Source organism: Lissotriton helveticus, chromosome 8 (assembly GCF_964261635.1).
Source record: "Lissotriton helveticus chromosome 8, aLisHel1.1, whole genome shotgun sequence".
Lineage (NCBI taxonomy): Eukaryota > Metazoa > Chordata > Amphibia > Caudata > Salamandridae > Lissotriton > Lissotriton helveticus.
Window position 1 is genome coordinate 804,968,955 of NC_136069.1, and position 17,718 is coordinate 804,986,672.

General features: G+C 42.5%; 1 protein-coding gene across 2 annotated transcripts in view; it reads right to left on the bottom strand.

Annotated features, from left to right (window-relative positions):
• Positions 1 to 17,718, bottom strand: part of GGACT (gamma-glutamylamine cyclotransferase) — a 501,502-nt gene that overhangs the window by 375,779 nt on the left and 108,005 nt on the right. The window contains exon 1 of one of the 2 annotated variants that reach the window (XM_078657623.1): positions 5,986 to 6,004. The exons of the other annotated variant lie outside the window; for it this stretch is intronic. The gene's annotated coding sequence lies outside the window, so the exon portion shown is untranslated. Of the gene's footprint in view, positions 1 to 5,985; positions 6,005 to 17,718 lie in introns of those variants that run through there. 2 annotated transcript variants of the gene reach the window in all.

Consider the following 17,718-nt stretch of genomic DNA (forward strand, 5'->3'; position numbering starts at 1 on the left):
GCCCGTGCCGTCTTTGGCTTGCATCGTCGAGCGAGAGCTTCGGACCTTTTGATCTCCTTGCACTGGCTGCCTATTCGGAAGCGGATTGCTTTCAAAGCACTTACGTTGGCGCATAAGGCATTCCATGGTGTTGGAGCAGATTATATCCAGAAACGGCTTGCTTTCTATAAACCAGCTAGAGCTCTGAGATCGGAATCTCTTTGCCTTGCTGTTGTCCCTGCCATTAAAAAAAGCAATGGTAGGGGGGTGTTCCTTTAAACGTTTGGCGCCTCAGCTTTGGAACACTCTTCCTTTGTCACTTCGTAGTACTTCTAATCTGTTGACCTTCCGGAAGGATTTGAAGACGTGGCTTTTTAGCCAGTGATCTACTTGCACTTTTTCTCCTCTGAGCCTGCCCTTTGCAGTTGTTGTGGGTAAGAAAGCGCCGGGACACTCTTCGGGGTAGCCGAGCGCTATAAAAGACACCCATAACATAACATAACATCTTAACATGCCCCTGTAGTAGCTAATAATACCACCACTGGGTTTGGGCTCCCAACAGTAAGGCCAAGCCACTGACCTATATTTAACAAAACAAACGCCAATACTGTTCTTTTATTTATAGTCTAATCAGAACAACCATATTAAGAAACCAAACAACATGTGCTGGAAACTGCTAATTCTGTCTGAATCAATCTCTTTTTAATTATTTTTGTCAAAAGATTTTTTTTTCGATTTTACAAAACATTTACATTTTTTTAATCATGATTGCAACACAAATATCACATTAAAACATTCACCTATACATATTTCTAGTTTCCCCATACAAACTCTCAATCTCTCTCAATAAACTCTCAATCACCTTTTTAAACACTCAAACACTCATACACTCCATTCACAACTATGATTATCTATTTAAAATACAGTTTAAGTTCAATCTTTTTGATTTAGAACAATGCCATAGAAAAAAACAATATCAGCATTTGATTTTTTTTTAAAAAAATTTTTTATCCTCATCTACGTTCCTGGTTTCCAACTGCCATGTAGTGGAAAGGGAGAAAGGCGTAATGAAGTACAGTCGTGCTGCCTCAGCCTAGACTGGTCGAGATAGAGAGAATACGGAGATGGCAACCTGTTCCCAACAACAACGACTGGATCCATACCTATCCTCTCAGCTTGTTGCACAGGAGACAGATAACAACCAGATAGCCAGTTACCATATAGCTATTGCCCAGCCAACAAACAGGGAGCGAAGAAGAAGAAGGCTGGCATAGCAAGGAGAGTAAACCATGGCTACGTAATCATTGGATCCGGGGGGGGGGGGGAAACCCCGGTTCAATCATTCATTAGGACCAATCAAGCATATGCCAAAACGCTCTTTTATCTGGCTTTCCAACCCTGGCGAGTTCTAGTTTTGAAATTTGAAGGATTGAAGAGCGCCAGTCGTAGAAGGTCAGGGGGGAAGCGTCCTTCCACCGCTTCCAGATTTCTCTGCGAGCTGCCAGAATAGAATAGAACAAAAAGGTCTTTGCGGGACTGCGAGTCTGGTCCCAAACTCCAAAAATAACGAGGCATAGGTCAATCACTACTGTAAAGCCCAGGGAGGATGAAAGTTTACTGCGGGTTGATTCCCAAAAAGGTACTAGGTGAGGACAGTCAAAGAACATATGCGTGGCCGGAGCTTCCTTCAGACCACAATGTGGACAAGCCACCAGGCCCCCCGGGGTAAATTTAGACAGTCTCTGAGGGGAGTAATACTCCCTGTGCAGGGTAAAAATATGGTTTCTGCGAAGCCAGGCTGGTTTGACTAAGTCCCACATTACGCTGCAAGACATTAGCCACAGATCTTTAACGTTCAAGCCTGGCATCAGGTCACCCCACAGTAATTCGGGAAGATGAAAATCGCCGTCAGTCTCTTCCAGTATCAAATTGTACCAAAGGGATATCGCTTTCTTTACTGGTGGTTTATCTAGCAGAAGAGATTCAAGTTCGCTGCCTCCCCCTATTGGCAAGTTGTTTCGACGTGGGGTTCGGGTGGTTGCTGCTTGAGCCCAACTTGATATTTGCAGGTATTTAAATCTCGAAAGACCGGGCCCCACCTTATGTACCAGATATTCCCATGGGAGCAGGGTCCCATCCGTAAACAGATCCCCCCATACTGTTAACCCGGCCTCTCTAAGTGGGAGCGCTAAGCTGTCGGCCACCCAACCTGGAGCAAAGGGAAGGTCACATATTGGGGATCTGCTAGATTAATATCCCAATTTTATTGAAGACCTCACCGTGGCCCATGTTCTTGCTAAGCCCTGCAGGACCTTCAGTTTTTTTTAATTTTTTTTATTTGGGAACCCCAAATTTAAACAAGTACCCAGACTGCCCAATTCCTTCATTATTCAATAAAGCCGCAAACATACTTCCAATGCCCCCATATGCTGGCATCTTTAGCAGCATTCTAGCGTGTGAGAGTTGAAATGCCCACGCATACATCTGCAAGTCTGGGCCTGCCAGTCCCCCCTTCTCCCTGCGACGCCTGATCTTCTTCAGGCTATCCTTGGATTTTTATTGTTCCAAATAAATGAAGTGATTTCGCCCTGTAATTTAGTCAGCAAAGTAGGGTAAAAAAATAAAGGAATTGTATTAAACAAGAAAGAAATCTTCGGTAAGATAGACATCTTTACTAGATTGACTCTACCTAGTAGAGACAAAGGGAGGTGCTGCCATGCTCTCATCAGCTTCCGACATTCCTTTGCTACCATAGCAAAGTTTAAAGGGGCGATCAGGCTAATATCCTTAACAATGTTTAGCCCTAGGTAGCGCAAAGATGTACTCAGTTGCTCATTAAAACCGCTCACCTCATCGTTCCATACCATTATCTCTGTCTTTGAGGCATTCACCTCATAGCCTGAGACTTACCCAAATTCCAAGGCCAGCTTTATGGCAGCAGGGAACGCGGTACTTATCTTCAATGTCATTATCATAACGTCGTCCGCGTAAAGAGCAACCCTCTTTTCCCAATCTCCACAGATAAAAGGCTTGATGGAATCATCCTCTCTTAATCTTTGAGCAAACGGCTCAATATAGAGATCGAAAGCAGAGGTGATAAGGGGCAGCCCTGCCGTGTTCCTCTCGTAAATGCGAATGGTTCTGAGAGACCTCCGTTCACCAATACAGAAGCGGTTGGGCTATGGTACAAGAGTTTTACCGCTCTGCGAAAACCCTCGCCCACGTTGAACTTGGCCAAGGCCCCCGGCAGGTACATCCAATTGACCCTGTCTAAGGCCTTGGTGGCATCCAACGTGAGGATGCTCAATTGAATGGAGTCCTTAGTCGCAATGTCTATAGCCCCTATAAGATCATAAGTTAATTCGTGGAGTTGACGCCCCCTAATGAAACCCTTCTGGTTAAGATGCAAAATGTCGGGGGCGACCTGGCCCAATCTGTTTGCCAAGAGGGATGCGAAGATTTTATAGTCTGCGTTGAGGATTGATATGGGACGATAAAACCCACAGTTGGTAGCAGGCTTACCCGGTTTTAAAATGAGCGAAATAGATGCGCTGTTCCAAGATGATGGTGGAAGCGCTCCCTCCTGTAGTATCTGATTGAACAGGACAGCAAGGAAGGGAGAGATCTCTGCTACCAAAATTTTGTAAAGCTCCGCTGGCAAACCGTCTGGACCGGTAGCCTTACCCCCCTTACTGCCCTGAACCGCCAACTCAACCTCTTCCTCGGTAATCACTTTGTCTAAGAAGGTCTTCTGTTCGGAGGATAGCGACGGAAGGGAAATACCGTCGAGCCACCTTTCTATACTATCCTCTGTGATGTTCCTATCCTCCTGATATATGTTCTGGAAGAAGTCTTTAAAGGCTATCCTGATGTCCTCGTCTGAATGAAAGGTGCCATGGCCAGTTGTAACCGAGTCTATGATGTTACGTGCCCGGTCTGTTTTTGATTTCCAGGCCAATAATCTACCGGCGCCTTCGCCGTATTCGAAGTGGGCTAGCTTACTCGCCTCCCACCTCTGGATGATACGCTGATTTAAGACGGAAGCCAAGTTCTCCATTAATGCGAGCCAATTCCTATGTAACAATGGTACGTCGCAAGTAGGATCATTGCTGCTAGCATCTATTTTGGCTTGTGCTGCAAGCAGGTTAGATTCGATGGACTCTATTTCTTGCGTATACTGCCTCCTTCGAAACACCACCTTACTCTTAATTATACCTCGGAGAGATCACTTAAATGCATCCATACTATGCCGGGCGCAGCAGGGCCTATATTTACTTGCATAAACTCCTGTGCTTCAGATTTAATAAATGAGACATCTTCCAATGACGAGAGGAAAGATTATCAAAAGACCAGGATCTGGAGGGAGGTTTAATAACCCAAGCAAGGTCCAACGATACTGATGAATGATCAGACAAGTGTGATGGCAAATAACTTACATTTTTTACAGATTCTACCAGATTTCGACTTATAAAAATGAAATCGATTCTGGATTGGTGACGATATTTATAATTACAAAAAGAAAATCCAGAGTCTGATCCTGCTCTTGCCCTCCAAATGTTCATGTATCCATACTGATTCATAAAATTAAGTAAGAAAGCTCTCGTCCTTGATAGAACTTGTTGCCTACTACTAGGAGTCTTATCTAGCTTGGAATCAAGCACGATGTTAAAATCCCCGGCTATAATAGTAGGCTCGGGGAAATGTAAGAGGTGAGAAAAAAGAAGTTCTAGAGCTGTGGGGTCGTCACGATTAGGCCCATAGTAACCTACTAAAGTTAAACGTGCTCCGCTTATATCAACCGCGACGATTACCCATCTTCCCCTGGGATCCACCTCTTGCATAAAAACCCTTGCATTCATAGGTTTTTTAAAAGAATAGTCACGCTCCTTATATTTAGTGTTTGAGAAGTAGATATTGAGATGTCTATCCACCTATTCCTCTTGACCAACTCGAGCATTTCTGCCTCAATTAAATGTGTCTCCTGGAGTATAATGACCTGCGCATCCGAATCCCGTAGATATTGCACAATCTTGTTAGCTCTTGGTTTGGTGCGCAGGCCATTTACGTTCCAGGAGAGAATCCTTAGGTTACTCATAGGTCGGCCAACCTATTTGACCCCATAAAACACCCAGTCTAGCTACAGGAAAAAGAACACTCCAAATTAAGTACACTATCCTTGTTTTATCTAAACAATTGTCAGCAACCAAAACGGGAATGAGGAATATTTTATGTTTTTTTACCCTACCCCCTACACCCCCGTGACCCCCCCACCCGCAGGAAACCCATGTACAATCTAACCGGAACAGATCCGGTTGATGGTACCCCTTGCCCTACCCAAGCCCTCAGAGTGCATGTTGAAAAAAAAAAGATTTTTCCCTTCTTTTTTTATTTTATGTGCTTTCTCAAAAAAAATAGTTATTTTCTTTTTTTTTATATTTTACTTATTCTTTTCTTATACGAGAACTACCCTAGTTGTGTGGACTCGTATACGTTAGTATAGCTTACTTTACTTTACTCGATAAATCCCCTCCAGTACACCCTATTTATGTAAAAAGAGAGAAAAACCCGGAGAGCCGAGAGCTAAAAGACAAAAAGCAAACCAATTAGAATCGAAAGGCCTTAGTCTATTTAGGCGAAATAGCTGCCCCTTACCCCGAGCCCTCTTTGTCCCCCCCAAGAGACATCAGTAACTCATCTGCCGCCTGGACAGAACGAAGGCCAAGTAGACCAGGAGGGGCAAATACGGGTGGAGCTGTTAGATCCTGGCAGCTCACTGCAGATATCCCTCGATACACCCCCCACAATCGAAGGTGGGAGTAATGCTATGCTCACTCCCACTCCTACTCAGATTCCTTCCTCCGCAGCATGCATCACAGTAGCCTCATTGCAGCTTATGTTCTCTACCCTTTCGGCTGACATCAAAAGGGGGTTTGAGGAGTCAGCATTAAACCAGAGAGAAATAAGAAGCTACTGTGAATCCTTAGATAGTAAAATAGACGGGCTCACCTCAAGAACTGAAGTCTTGGAAGGGGCAGTCGGCGGGTTTACTCAGGACCTTGAAAAAGTAAAAGATGATATACAGAAAGTTAAGAGGGAAGAATTGCCAATTGCCGAGAGAATGGAGATTTTGGAAAATAATGCAAGGCGTAACAACATCCGAATTCTGAATGTTCCGGAGGGGAGCGAGGGCAAGGACATTAAAAGCTTCATCATCCGCTTTTAAAGCAGTCTCTGAACTTGGATCAGCCTGAAGACGAGATAGCTAAGGATATCCAACGGATACATAGGGATCCTTTTAAGCGTAACCCTCAGAGGACAAAGCCAAGGAAGATTTTAGTAAACTTCCATACATACACTCTTAAAGAGCAAATCCTCAACCTAGCCCTTAGGCAAAAATCCTTAGCAGGGAAAGGGTTTACCTTTCAAATAAGATCTGACCTATCAAGGGTAACGCTGGAAAAACAATGGGAGCTGGGAAGGAGGATGGATGCCTTTCGGAAGCTTGGCGCCACGGTCCAGATGGGCTTTCCTGCCGCCTTAAAAATCATGTTTAAAAACAAGATGTACAATATTAGCATTTGATCTTTTTATGCATAATTCAAACTTTGTTTAAATATTCTTATGGCTCGAATAAATGGTCTATGCGTTTCGAACTCTTGTTGGATGTAGAGTCCTCTTCAGGACCCAATAGCTGGAAGAAACAAGCATTTACAATGCAACGGTCTCGCCTTTGCAAAAGTTAGAGCTATTGGCATTGTAAATGACAACATTTTTATTTATGTGTTGGATTTGAAAACAGATAAATAAATGGCATTGTCATTTACAATGCCAATAGCTTAATCTCTCGCAAATGCGAGACCTATTGCATTTGCACCCACACACACAGAGAGCCACACACACACAGAGCCACACACACACAGAGCCAAACAAACACACACACAGAGCCACACACACACACACAGAGCCCCACACACACACACAGAGCCCCACACACACACAGAGCCACACACACACACACAGAGCCACACACACACAAAGCCACACACACACAAAGCCACACACACAGAGCCACAGACACACACAGAGCCACACACACACAGCTACACACACACACACAGAGCCACACACACACACAGAGCCACACATACACACAGAGCCACACATACACACAGAGCCACACACACACACACACACAGAACCACACACACACACAGAGCCACACGGACTGTATGTTGGGCCGGTTCATGCTTAGCTCTCTGAGCTAAGTCAAACTTCTAACTCGGCTCTGACACACCTCTTTCTGCGAATTCTCCGGCTTCTCCGCCTCTATGTATGATTTTCAGGTTACCTGGACAAAGAATGCTGTTAACTTGTCAGATTTGTAAGCAGTGCATCTTACATATGGCACACAGATGCTTTTCCTACTTCACCTTCCAGTTGAAATCCGCTTGCACTGAAGAATATTTAAGCAAAGTGCAGATTAAAGTGTCCCTGTTACCAAAATGAAGACTGGAACTAGGTTCTGCTCGGAAGCAAGGAGCCGGTGCTATTAAATGTCCCCACGCCCAATATCAAGGCTGCGTAATCCTAAATCAGCCTCATGCCTCTTAAATCCACTGCAACACACTACCTACCTCTTTACTCACTCTTACAGGCTCCTGCTTTCTCCCTTGTTGACCTTTTTCCGTCTACTTCTACTTCTCGTAAGCAGGTGTCGGTGCCCCATCGGCTCAAGTTAAGCAGTGCCTACTTCCAATGTCTATGCAAGTAGGTGGCCTCTCCGGGCTCAAGAGGTTGTTGTTACTGAGTCCCCTCACACATCTGGGCTACGCCTCTTATCTACACCCTTAATTCAAATCTAGGCTTAATGCTTTTCTAGAATCGCAAAATAGAAGCACTTGGTACTTTTTCTAGGAGAAAAGTGGCAACCCCACAACTCAGTTACAGAAAAGCCTCCTTACTAATGAGCTACTATTGTATGCTCCGCAAACAGCATCCCCTGGGCTGTACGCTCTTGATATTTTCTATTTAATGTTGTGGTCAAAAGTCATGAACCAAACCAACACTAGAAGCAGTGACGGATCTCACCTTCACAGCTACTTCAGGAGCCGCGTCCACGCTGAGGAGAGCTCGGGATTACATTGATTAACAATAAAAACCTTTCTTTCAGTGCTTCGAAATGAAGTGCGCTATACAAAACAAGCATTATTATGCACAGAGCTTATCTTCAGCACATAAATCAAGAAAACGAACGAATATTGATAGTGTTCATCAGTACGTCATCTCACCTCTTCCCAACCTGCACCTCGGCATGATAGCTAGGCAGCTATGTACACCTTCTTGTGAGGGATCCCGAGGAGATGGCAGGAGGGTACCAGCATGAAGCGCCAGGTGGCGCTGGTGAAGCCCACGCAGGCAGAGACTGGCCGGGCCGAGCCTACGAATTGCCAAGAAATAAACCCTCAGACCACAGAGCTGTATACCAACTTTAAAACCAGACCCTTTCTCCAATGATTAAAGTAAAGTTACTAATGTCTCATCAGTATGTAGTAGCTACATTGAACTATCTTGCTGTGCAAACATTAAAAACCAGAGAAATTCGCAATACAGTTGGAAAAAAATAAGTAGCTGTCACAAAATTCCTCATAGGTATTACGTGGACGCATCGACTCAACTTTTACGCACTAGCTGAAAATTATAGAATTTATCTGTAAAAATGTCAAAAGTACATGATATGTCATAAAAATAGGAGCGGCTTGTTTTCACCATTAAAATTGAAATAGTTTTTTCTTAATGCAAAGCTTGCTAATTTCATGATAAAATCAGTTGGCACCTTTTGAGGTCTTTCACGGGTTTCAAGGAAAGACTCAATCACATATAACCCTTCATCCTGAGGGATCTGGGTGTACAGTGACACCACATCGAGTGTCACAAGGAAATGAATGTCCTATTAAAAATTATATTGTGACAGTCTGTTAATGAAATCAGTTGTGTCTCTCAAAAAAGACTTCACTTTAGTAGAAAAGGTTTCAGAAAAAAATCAACGAATTTGGAAATTGGCTCCATCAGCGACTCGCATCCAGAGTCTATCGGCCTTCCAGGTGGTGTGGTCTCATTCTTTTTTTCTTTTTATTAAGCAACATTCAGTCAGCAAATATAATAATACATAATTGTCAAATATATTTAAGATATTTCAAAGATATTAAAACTCAAAAATGAATAGTCAAGCATATTAATACCTAAATCAGCTGTATAAAAAAATAATAAAAATGAAAAAGAAAGAAAAAGAAGAAAAGAAAATGCAAAATTCAATATATCCAACGTTATACACTTCAATAAATTAATTAACCAGTAAATTAAGCAGTATAATCCTATCAAATCAGGATGTAGCAATTAAGGCAGGCGGCTTCACATTAGAGTACCAATTAGAAATTGGGGCCCAGATCTGATTTCCAAGAAGTCTAGTTTTTTTACCCCTAGTGCCATAAATTGAAATCTCCTGTTTATATGTGGCCAGGAAGCGGCCAAGCCACATCTGAAATGTAGGTGGCTCTAGGTCCTTCCAACGAGCAGCAAGAATAATACGTAAAATTGCGGTTGCTAAAAACATGGACCTTTGCTCCTCAATACTGTGACCCAAAGAATCATCATGTCCCATCACATAAAGGGATACTGAGTCTCTTATATTCCGTCCAAAAACCTGGGCCCAGAATCTCATTATCATCTTTTTTAATAGGTCTAATTTGGGGCATTCGGCGAACATGTGGATTAAGTTCGCTTGAGGTTGTTTACATCTTGGGCAGTTGTCATCAGCCCGCAAGCCCCAAGAAAACAATTTTGATGGTGTATAATATAGGTTATATATAACTCTGTAATATTGAGCTTTAAGGTTGGAGGCAATAAACAATTTTGATGATAGAGCCAACGAGAGATCAATGTCTATATTTGGATTAGCCAACCTTAGAGCCCAAGCTTGCTCTACCCGCTCCAAATCATCCTTGGCATTTTCCATCAACAATTGATATAGGCTGCCTATACTGGTAGATCGTTTTCCAATAACTGAAAAAAAGTGAAAGTTGTTTAATTCTATTCTGGGAACACGGTTATGAATATGCGTAAATACTTGAAGGTATTTAAGAAAATCAGTGGCAGGAATAGTATATTTCTGTTGAAGCCAGTCAAAGGTGGTAGTATTTCCTGGGTTTAAAAAATCTGCAACTGTCTTAATACCTAAATTTTCCCACCTCCGAGAGGTGCTATCATTAAGGCAATCCGGAAGGATCGAACTGTTCCACAAGGGGGTGTACTTTGTAAATCTCTGAATATTTAGTTGTTTAGATATAAATTTCCAAACCTTCCATGCATCAGTAATTACTTTAAACTTAATTTTTTAAAGTAGGATGGTTCAACCTGCCTCAAGAATAGCCCCTGACATTTGGTCCCCAGGCTAAGCTCATAGATGGAAGGGATATAAAGTTCTCTATTAATTGGAGTAGATATTTTATAATTTAACAGAGGGCCCATGTGTTGGATGAGTGTTGCCCATAAATATAAAGTTAAGTTAGGGATAGCTAACCCCCCCTACCTAAAAGGTAAAGTTAGGAGTGGTAGGGCTCTTCTAATCTTCCCAAAACTCCAGATGAACTTAGACATGGAGGAGTCAAGGGTCTTAATATAACTACCTCAAGCCAATAGCGGAATTGTTCGGAACAGGTAGAGTATTTTTGGGAAGATATTCATTTTTAAATAGTTAGCCCTTCCAATAATAGACAGATGTAAATTGTCCACTCTTCTAAGGTCTTCTTTTATCTTATTAATCAAGGGGGTGTAGTTGAGATGGTTGATTTCGCTCACGTCAGAGGATATGCAGACCCCTAAATATGTTGCCTGTTTCACTTTATAAGGGCTTTCAAATGTCGTGTTATTTGTACATAGGACCATTGTTTTGTCCCTGTTAAGGGAATAACCTGAATGAATACCAAAAGTATGAGTAATTAGTTCAATTTCATTAATTGCCTCAGTTGGGTTTGTTGTTAATACGGCCACGTCATCGGCATAAGCCAGCATTTTTGTTGAAAACAGATCCACCGTAACAGGTTGAATGACGGGTGAGGAAAGCAATTTTAAAATAAGGGGATTGATATAAAGGGCAAATAATATCGGGGAGCAGGGACAACCCTGCCTTGTGCCTCTTTGTATCTCAATAAACTCCGACTCAGAACCACAGATGTTAAGTTTTGCCTTTGGACCTACGTATAGGGCCTTTACAGCATTAATGAATTTATACCCGAAATTATTCAGTTCTAAGATGTTCCACAAAAATTGCCAAGAGACACGGTCAAATGCCTTCTCGGCATCTGTAAAACTGTCAAAAGTACATGATATGTCATAAAAATAGGAGCGGCTTGTTTTCACCATTAAAATTGAAATCGTTTTTTCTTAATGCAAAGCTTGCTAATTTCATGATAAAATCAGTTGGCACCTTTTGAGGTATTTCACGGGTTTCAAGGAAAGACTCAATCACATATAACCCTTCATCCTGAGGGATCTGGGTGTACAGTGACACCACATCGAGTGTCACAAGGAAACGAATGTTCTCCTCAAATTCTATTGTGGCCAGTTTGTTAATGAAATCAGCAATATCTTCGAATTAGACGAAATTGCCATTTCAAGGATGAATATCAACTGCACGCCATGAAACTGACAGAAAATCTACGAGAACGGGGTTATCCGAAGAAATTACTAAAAAGGGCCATGAAGCGCGCTTGGTGGATACCAAGGGAATGCCTTCAGGAAAAAGAACAAGAAATTAGATAATCCAGAATTGGCACCTGGTGAAAAATCTAAATGAGACACTCAACAAGGTACCGGTGTTTGCTTTAAAAAATGACCGCAGTATCACTAACTAAATAGTGCGTGCGGCACTACCCCCAAAGAATCCAGTTTCAGTGAGATCCTTCGTGGGGCTACCCCCCATACAAGGGCACCACAAATGTGGTACCTGTATATGCTGCGCCACTACAGAGGAAGGATGTTTTTTTGAACATAATAACATCCACTGGAAACACGAGACTTTTACGAACTGTAAATCACGATACGTAGTCTATGGAATCAAATGCCTGTGCAACATGCTGTATATAGGGAAAACCAATCAAGAAATAAGAACTCGAATTTCACAACACAAATCAAGAATTAATAAAAACATCCAAACTGCCCCACTGGTGAACCATTGGCCGCTAAATAATCACACAGACAAAGACCTGATTTGGACAATCATTTCTAAAGTGGAACATGATATAAGAGGTGGCGACCTTGACGTTAAACTGTCCAGAAGTGAAGCGATGCTTATTGTCAAATGTAATACTGCAGATGATGGACTCAATGAACTGTCTGAAATTTATAGATTGAGTTAAACATCATCACCAAGTTAAGATACACATGTGAGCTGCAATTTGTTGCCAGCAGATTAGTGGGTGGACTGACCATGATTTATCTAAACAGAATCCATGCAGGACTCACGCTCCTTATTATAGTCACCATGGCCGGTTATACCTTGCCCTGTAAAATTCAATCCAGCAATAAATTGACTCAGTGGAGAACCCAAACCCTTACGACCCGGGATGAGGGCATCCGTTGAGCCACTATGGGGACTCCTTCTTGTGGGTCACGTGGCAATCCCCAGTAAGAGCTGTGATTGGAATGGATCTCTATCATTGCGAGATTCCAATGCCGCAGCGTGTCTTGCCGCGAGCACCTTAGGCACTACACATCCCAGAAACCATTGCGCTGGGTTAAACAATTACGCATGATGAAGCGCGACCTGCTCATAGGCACCGCTATATGACACAAGTATAAGTCTTTTTAAATAGAAGAACATTGTCATATATTAGTAGGCGATCTGTTTACATGCCGCAGTAACTCAGCCGAGAACACGCGTGCGACTACGATTCCCAGAGTTCCGGGCGCCAGGAAGCCGACACAAGTAACTGACGCGGCCTCCTCGCATCGAATGATTGCGACAGGAAGGACGCTGAAACAGACTGCCGGGGCGTCTCCAACGCGCTCACAGGTAACCGATGCTCAGATAATCGTTATCCCCTAACTTCGTATGACTCCAGCAAGAACGATCAGCTGATTCAGAGCTGTTTGTCCCAATACAGGTTTCCATAGAGTGCCCAACCATCAACATACGATAAGAAAAGATAAGACCTGCGTTACTCGCACTGAACAGCAACAAGTAAATGGACATCACTTCCTGGTAATATACATGCACTTTGAGATTAGCGAAAAAACTTACTAGTGTTGGTATGCCATTTAGGTGCTGCAGGCAAAGGTGAATAGTCTGAAGAAGACGTGGGTGTAAAAGACTGATGTAAGTGCCGTGTGTGTACACAGTGGTTGAGATAGCTTATTAGATAAACCCCCCTCCCCTTCCCCCCTCAATGGTCATTGTTGTGGTTTGTTTTTTGATACAGTTCCTTACGTCGGTTTGATTAAAGCTTGTGTAAAGAGAAGGTAAGAAAAGACATGAGGTGGTGAGCAGCTACTTGTTGATGAACAAGGGTTAGAAAAAATCCTTTTTGTTTTTTCTTACAGCTATTGGGTCCTGAAGAGAACTCTACATCCAACAAGAGTTCGAAACGTGTAGACCATTTTTTCTAGCCACAAGAATATTTAAACAAAGTTTGAATTATGCATAAAAAGATCAAATGCTGATATTGTTTTTTCTATGGAATTGTTCTAAATCAAAAAGATTGAACTTAAACTGTATTGTAAATAGATAATGATAGTTGTGAATGGTGTGTATGAGTGTTTGAGTGTTTAAAAAGGTGATTGAGAGAGATTGAGAGTTTATTGTGAGAGATTGAGAGTTTGTATGGGGAATCTAGAAATATGTATAGGTGAATGTTTTACTGTGATATTTGTGTTGCAATCATGATGAAAAACATTTAAATGTTTTGTAAAATCGATAAAAAAATTATTTTCACATAAAAATAATTAAAAAGAGATTGATTCAGACAGAGTTAGCAGTCTTCGGCACATGTTGTTTGGTTTCTCAATATGGTTGTTCTGATTAGACTATAAATAAAAGAACAGTATTGGCGTTTGTTTTGCTGTATTAGATACAGCAGCTGTGGAGTTCCTAATGGGCTCTTCTTTCTGCAGGTCCAGACAAAGGTTCATAATTAACATGAAATGGTGGATGGATATACACATGGATGAATGAGTGAAACGATGTATTAAAGAATGGATGAGTGAAAGGATGGACGAGTGCAAGGGTGAATGTATTGATGGATGGGGTGAAAGTGGATGGATGAGTGAAAGGATGGATGCGAGGATGGATGAGTGAAAGAATTGATGGATGAGTGAAATGGTGAGTGAATAGATGGGGTGAAAGTGTATGGATGAGTGAAAGGATGCATGGTTGAATAAAAGGGTGGATTGATGGATGGGTGGATGGATGGATAGATAGATGGGTGGAAGGATAGATAGATTGATGGGTGGAAGGATAGATAGATTGATGGGTGGAAGGATGGATAGATTGATGGGTGGATAGTTGAGTGAAACGGTGGATGGAGGGATGAGTGAAAGGCAGGATGGATATGAGTGAAAAAGAGGATGGATATGAGTGAAAAGGAGGATGGATGGGGTGAAAGACGGAAGAGCAAAAGGATGGAGGGATGAGTGAAAGGGTTGATGGATAGGAGTGGAAAGTAGGATGGAGGGGGTGAAAGTGGATGGATGGAGGGGGTGAAAGTGGATGGATGGATGAGCGAAAGGATGGATGTATGAATGTAAGGAAGGAGGGATGGATGAGTTTGAATGATAGATTTGGAGCTGGAAGGATATGTTGGGCCCCAAGGGCGTCGTGAACCCCTCGCTTTAGCAGCTACAGTGGGGGTGGAGCTCTTGATGAGCCTCTTTTGCCTGCAGCTCGGCAGACAAAGGCCCATAATTAACGTGTAAGGGTGAGTGAGTGAAAGGATGGATGAGTGAGTGAAAGGGTGGATGTGTGGGTGAAAGGGTAGATAGATGAGTGAGTATGAGTGTAAGTGTGGCTTCCTAGATGGATGGATGAATGAGTGAAAGGATGGATGATAGGGATGGTGGATGGACGATGGATGTGTTGATGAAGGAAAGGGTGAAAAGACAGATGGGTTGCAGGGTGGGTAGATCAGTAAGTAAAAGGATGGATGAGTGAAAGGGTAAATTGATGGATGAGCGGAAGGATGGAAGAGTGAAAGGGTAAATTGACGGATGAGCAGAAGAATGGGTGAGCGAAAGGATGGACAGATGGCTGAGATGGATGGATATGTTTGGGGATGGATGGGTAGATTTGGATATGGATGGGCGGATGGATGAATTGACTAACAGAATGGTGAAAGTCTGATGAAAGAATGCATGGAAGCCAATGTAAAGGTGAAATGCTAGATATCAGTGGGTGAATGAAAGGATGAATGGGTAGATCTGCAGAAAAGAGGCAAAATAAGGAAATCAGTAGTATTCAAATCCTTCTATACTATGAGCCTGACTTAACCAGAGAGGCTATTAGCCAAGCCCTTATGTAATGAGTGCTGCCAATTTTTGACGGTGCACTACATGGTGGCACCAAAGGGACAAGTGGATTTTGTACAGGACAAGTAGATTTATGAAGCTACCTGTCCCAGGGACAAATAGATATTTTATTAAATTCCACACCCCTGAAGACACACCGCTAGAATCCAGCAGCTCTTCTCTGGTCTTCACTAATCCTGGGAGCAGGGTGAATGTGTTGTAAATGACGTTATATGTAGTCCGGAATTTGAGGCTTCTGGGAAGTAGGAAGCTGGTTACTCTGCCTAGGAGGAGGAACGTGTGGCATGTAAGTCACACACGTGTGGCATGTAAGTCACACATCACTTAGTCTGTTTCAAAGTGGTGACATCGTCGTATGTTACAAGTTAAGGGACCTTTACGTGTAAAAGTAGTGAATGTATAGCGAAGGCAACTTATAAAATCTTAGGCTTAAGCACAGGAATCATTGTGTATTCTGACTTAAAACGTATCCGTGAGAGAGTAATAGAGTTTTCACCTAAGCTTGAGAGAAGGGTAAGGTAGAGTGATTTGCTACTTTATCGGCGAAACTACAATTCTGTGGTAGAGAAGAGGTAAGCGCTGTCTACTGGAAATACAGAATACTTGTGTGATTGAGGAAACTATCACTTTGGTTTTAGCGAAACAGACGAATGGAGATGTTTTATGTCGTTACTAACCGATTTTAGTTGTATAAAGGTGTAAATACAGTGTGCCGAAATTTTTTGTAAAGGAGGGGTCAGGCGAAGCTGCGGAGACAGGAGCAGGGCTGACGTAAGAAGTGTCGCGTTGGGATTGGTCCGTGTGACTAGAAAGAAGTAAGCGCTGATTGGTGCTCTAGCAAAGGCTGTACAAGCATTGGTTGTGAGTGATTGAAACGTATCTTGTTCTGATTGGTGCGTTAGTATGAACCGCGCTGTGCTAGGTTGGTGCATCGAAGCGGTTTGCGGAAGAGTGCGCGATTGTTTTGAAAGTCAGGAAACCGTCAGAAAAATTGAGTTTTATTATGGAGAGGAAAAAGAAAAACCTACATAGTTTAAGAAATTGAAGAATGTGTTTAAAAAGGATAAGGAAATAGTGACAAGAGAGGGAAAATTGCTACCTCCTCCTAAAACGCCTTCATCATACATGATGACAAAATACGGCTACCATACATGTATATGGTTTGAAAATTGGGCTAGATATACTAAGAATGATGGTGCATTAGCATTCCCAGAAGTAGGTTCTTTTAGCCTTGCTGTACTGCGAAATCTGAGCGAAAAGATGACAAAGCTTGAACCAAGACCCAGACTGACTCAATTTGAAGCATTAGTTGAGTGGGAAGATGAGATGCATGAATTGGAGCGAGAAAGGTTTGAAGAGTTTAGAGGACCTAGAGGCAGATTGCGAGGATTATGGGGAACGACTCATGAAAGTAGAATGCGGAGATGGAGAAACGCTGATATGTGTGATGGAATATATCCGGTGAGGACAGTTGATGAAATGGTAGGACGGAAATGTACGGAGAAAAGAAATAATGTGGAGTCAGAAAGGAAAGGTTATGAGGATTGTGAAACAGAGGATGTAGTACTGGAGGCGATATTAAATAGAAGACCCCCTCCATACCAACCAAGTTCTGTAACCGTGACTCCAAATGCTCTGCCAATGGAGGACCGATTTACTGATACCCCAAGACGATGTGTAAATCTACAGAAATACAGTGCAGAGACAGGATTCTGCGGAGGAGAATAGGTAATAAGATCACCTAGAGTGAATGTGAGTTCTTAGTATTGGTTGAAGGAAGATGGGAGTGAGTCGGATGACAGATTCTGACAGTGCCTAAGAGAGGGAGAAGAGTGCGTACTTGGCGCAACTCTAGAGGTAGATTAATCTGGTCCTTTTGTGAACGGAAAGGTGAATGATGTAAATGTGACTTTCCTAGTGGACACAGGTGCTACAGGTTCTACTGTCAGATCAGTAGAAGTTAAAAATCTTCCTCTCTCTGGAGAAAGAATCCAAGTTGTAGGTGTAGCAAATAGACAGATCAAAACATCCCTAACAGAACCAGTTGAAGTGGAAATTGGAAATTTCAAAGATATGCATCGATTTGTAGTGTGTGACAGTAGTCCTGTTAACCTTCTTGGCAGGGACAAACTGTGTAAAATGAATTGTGCCATTTACTGTTCA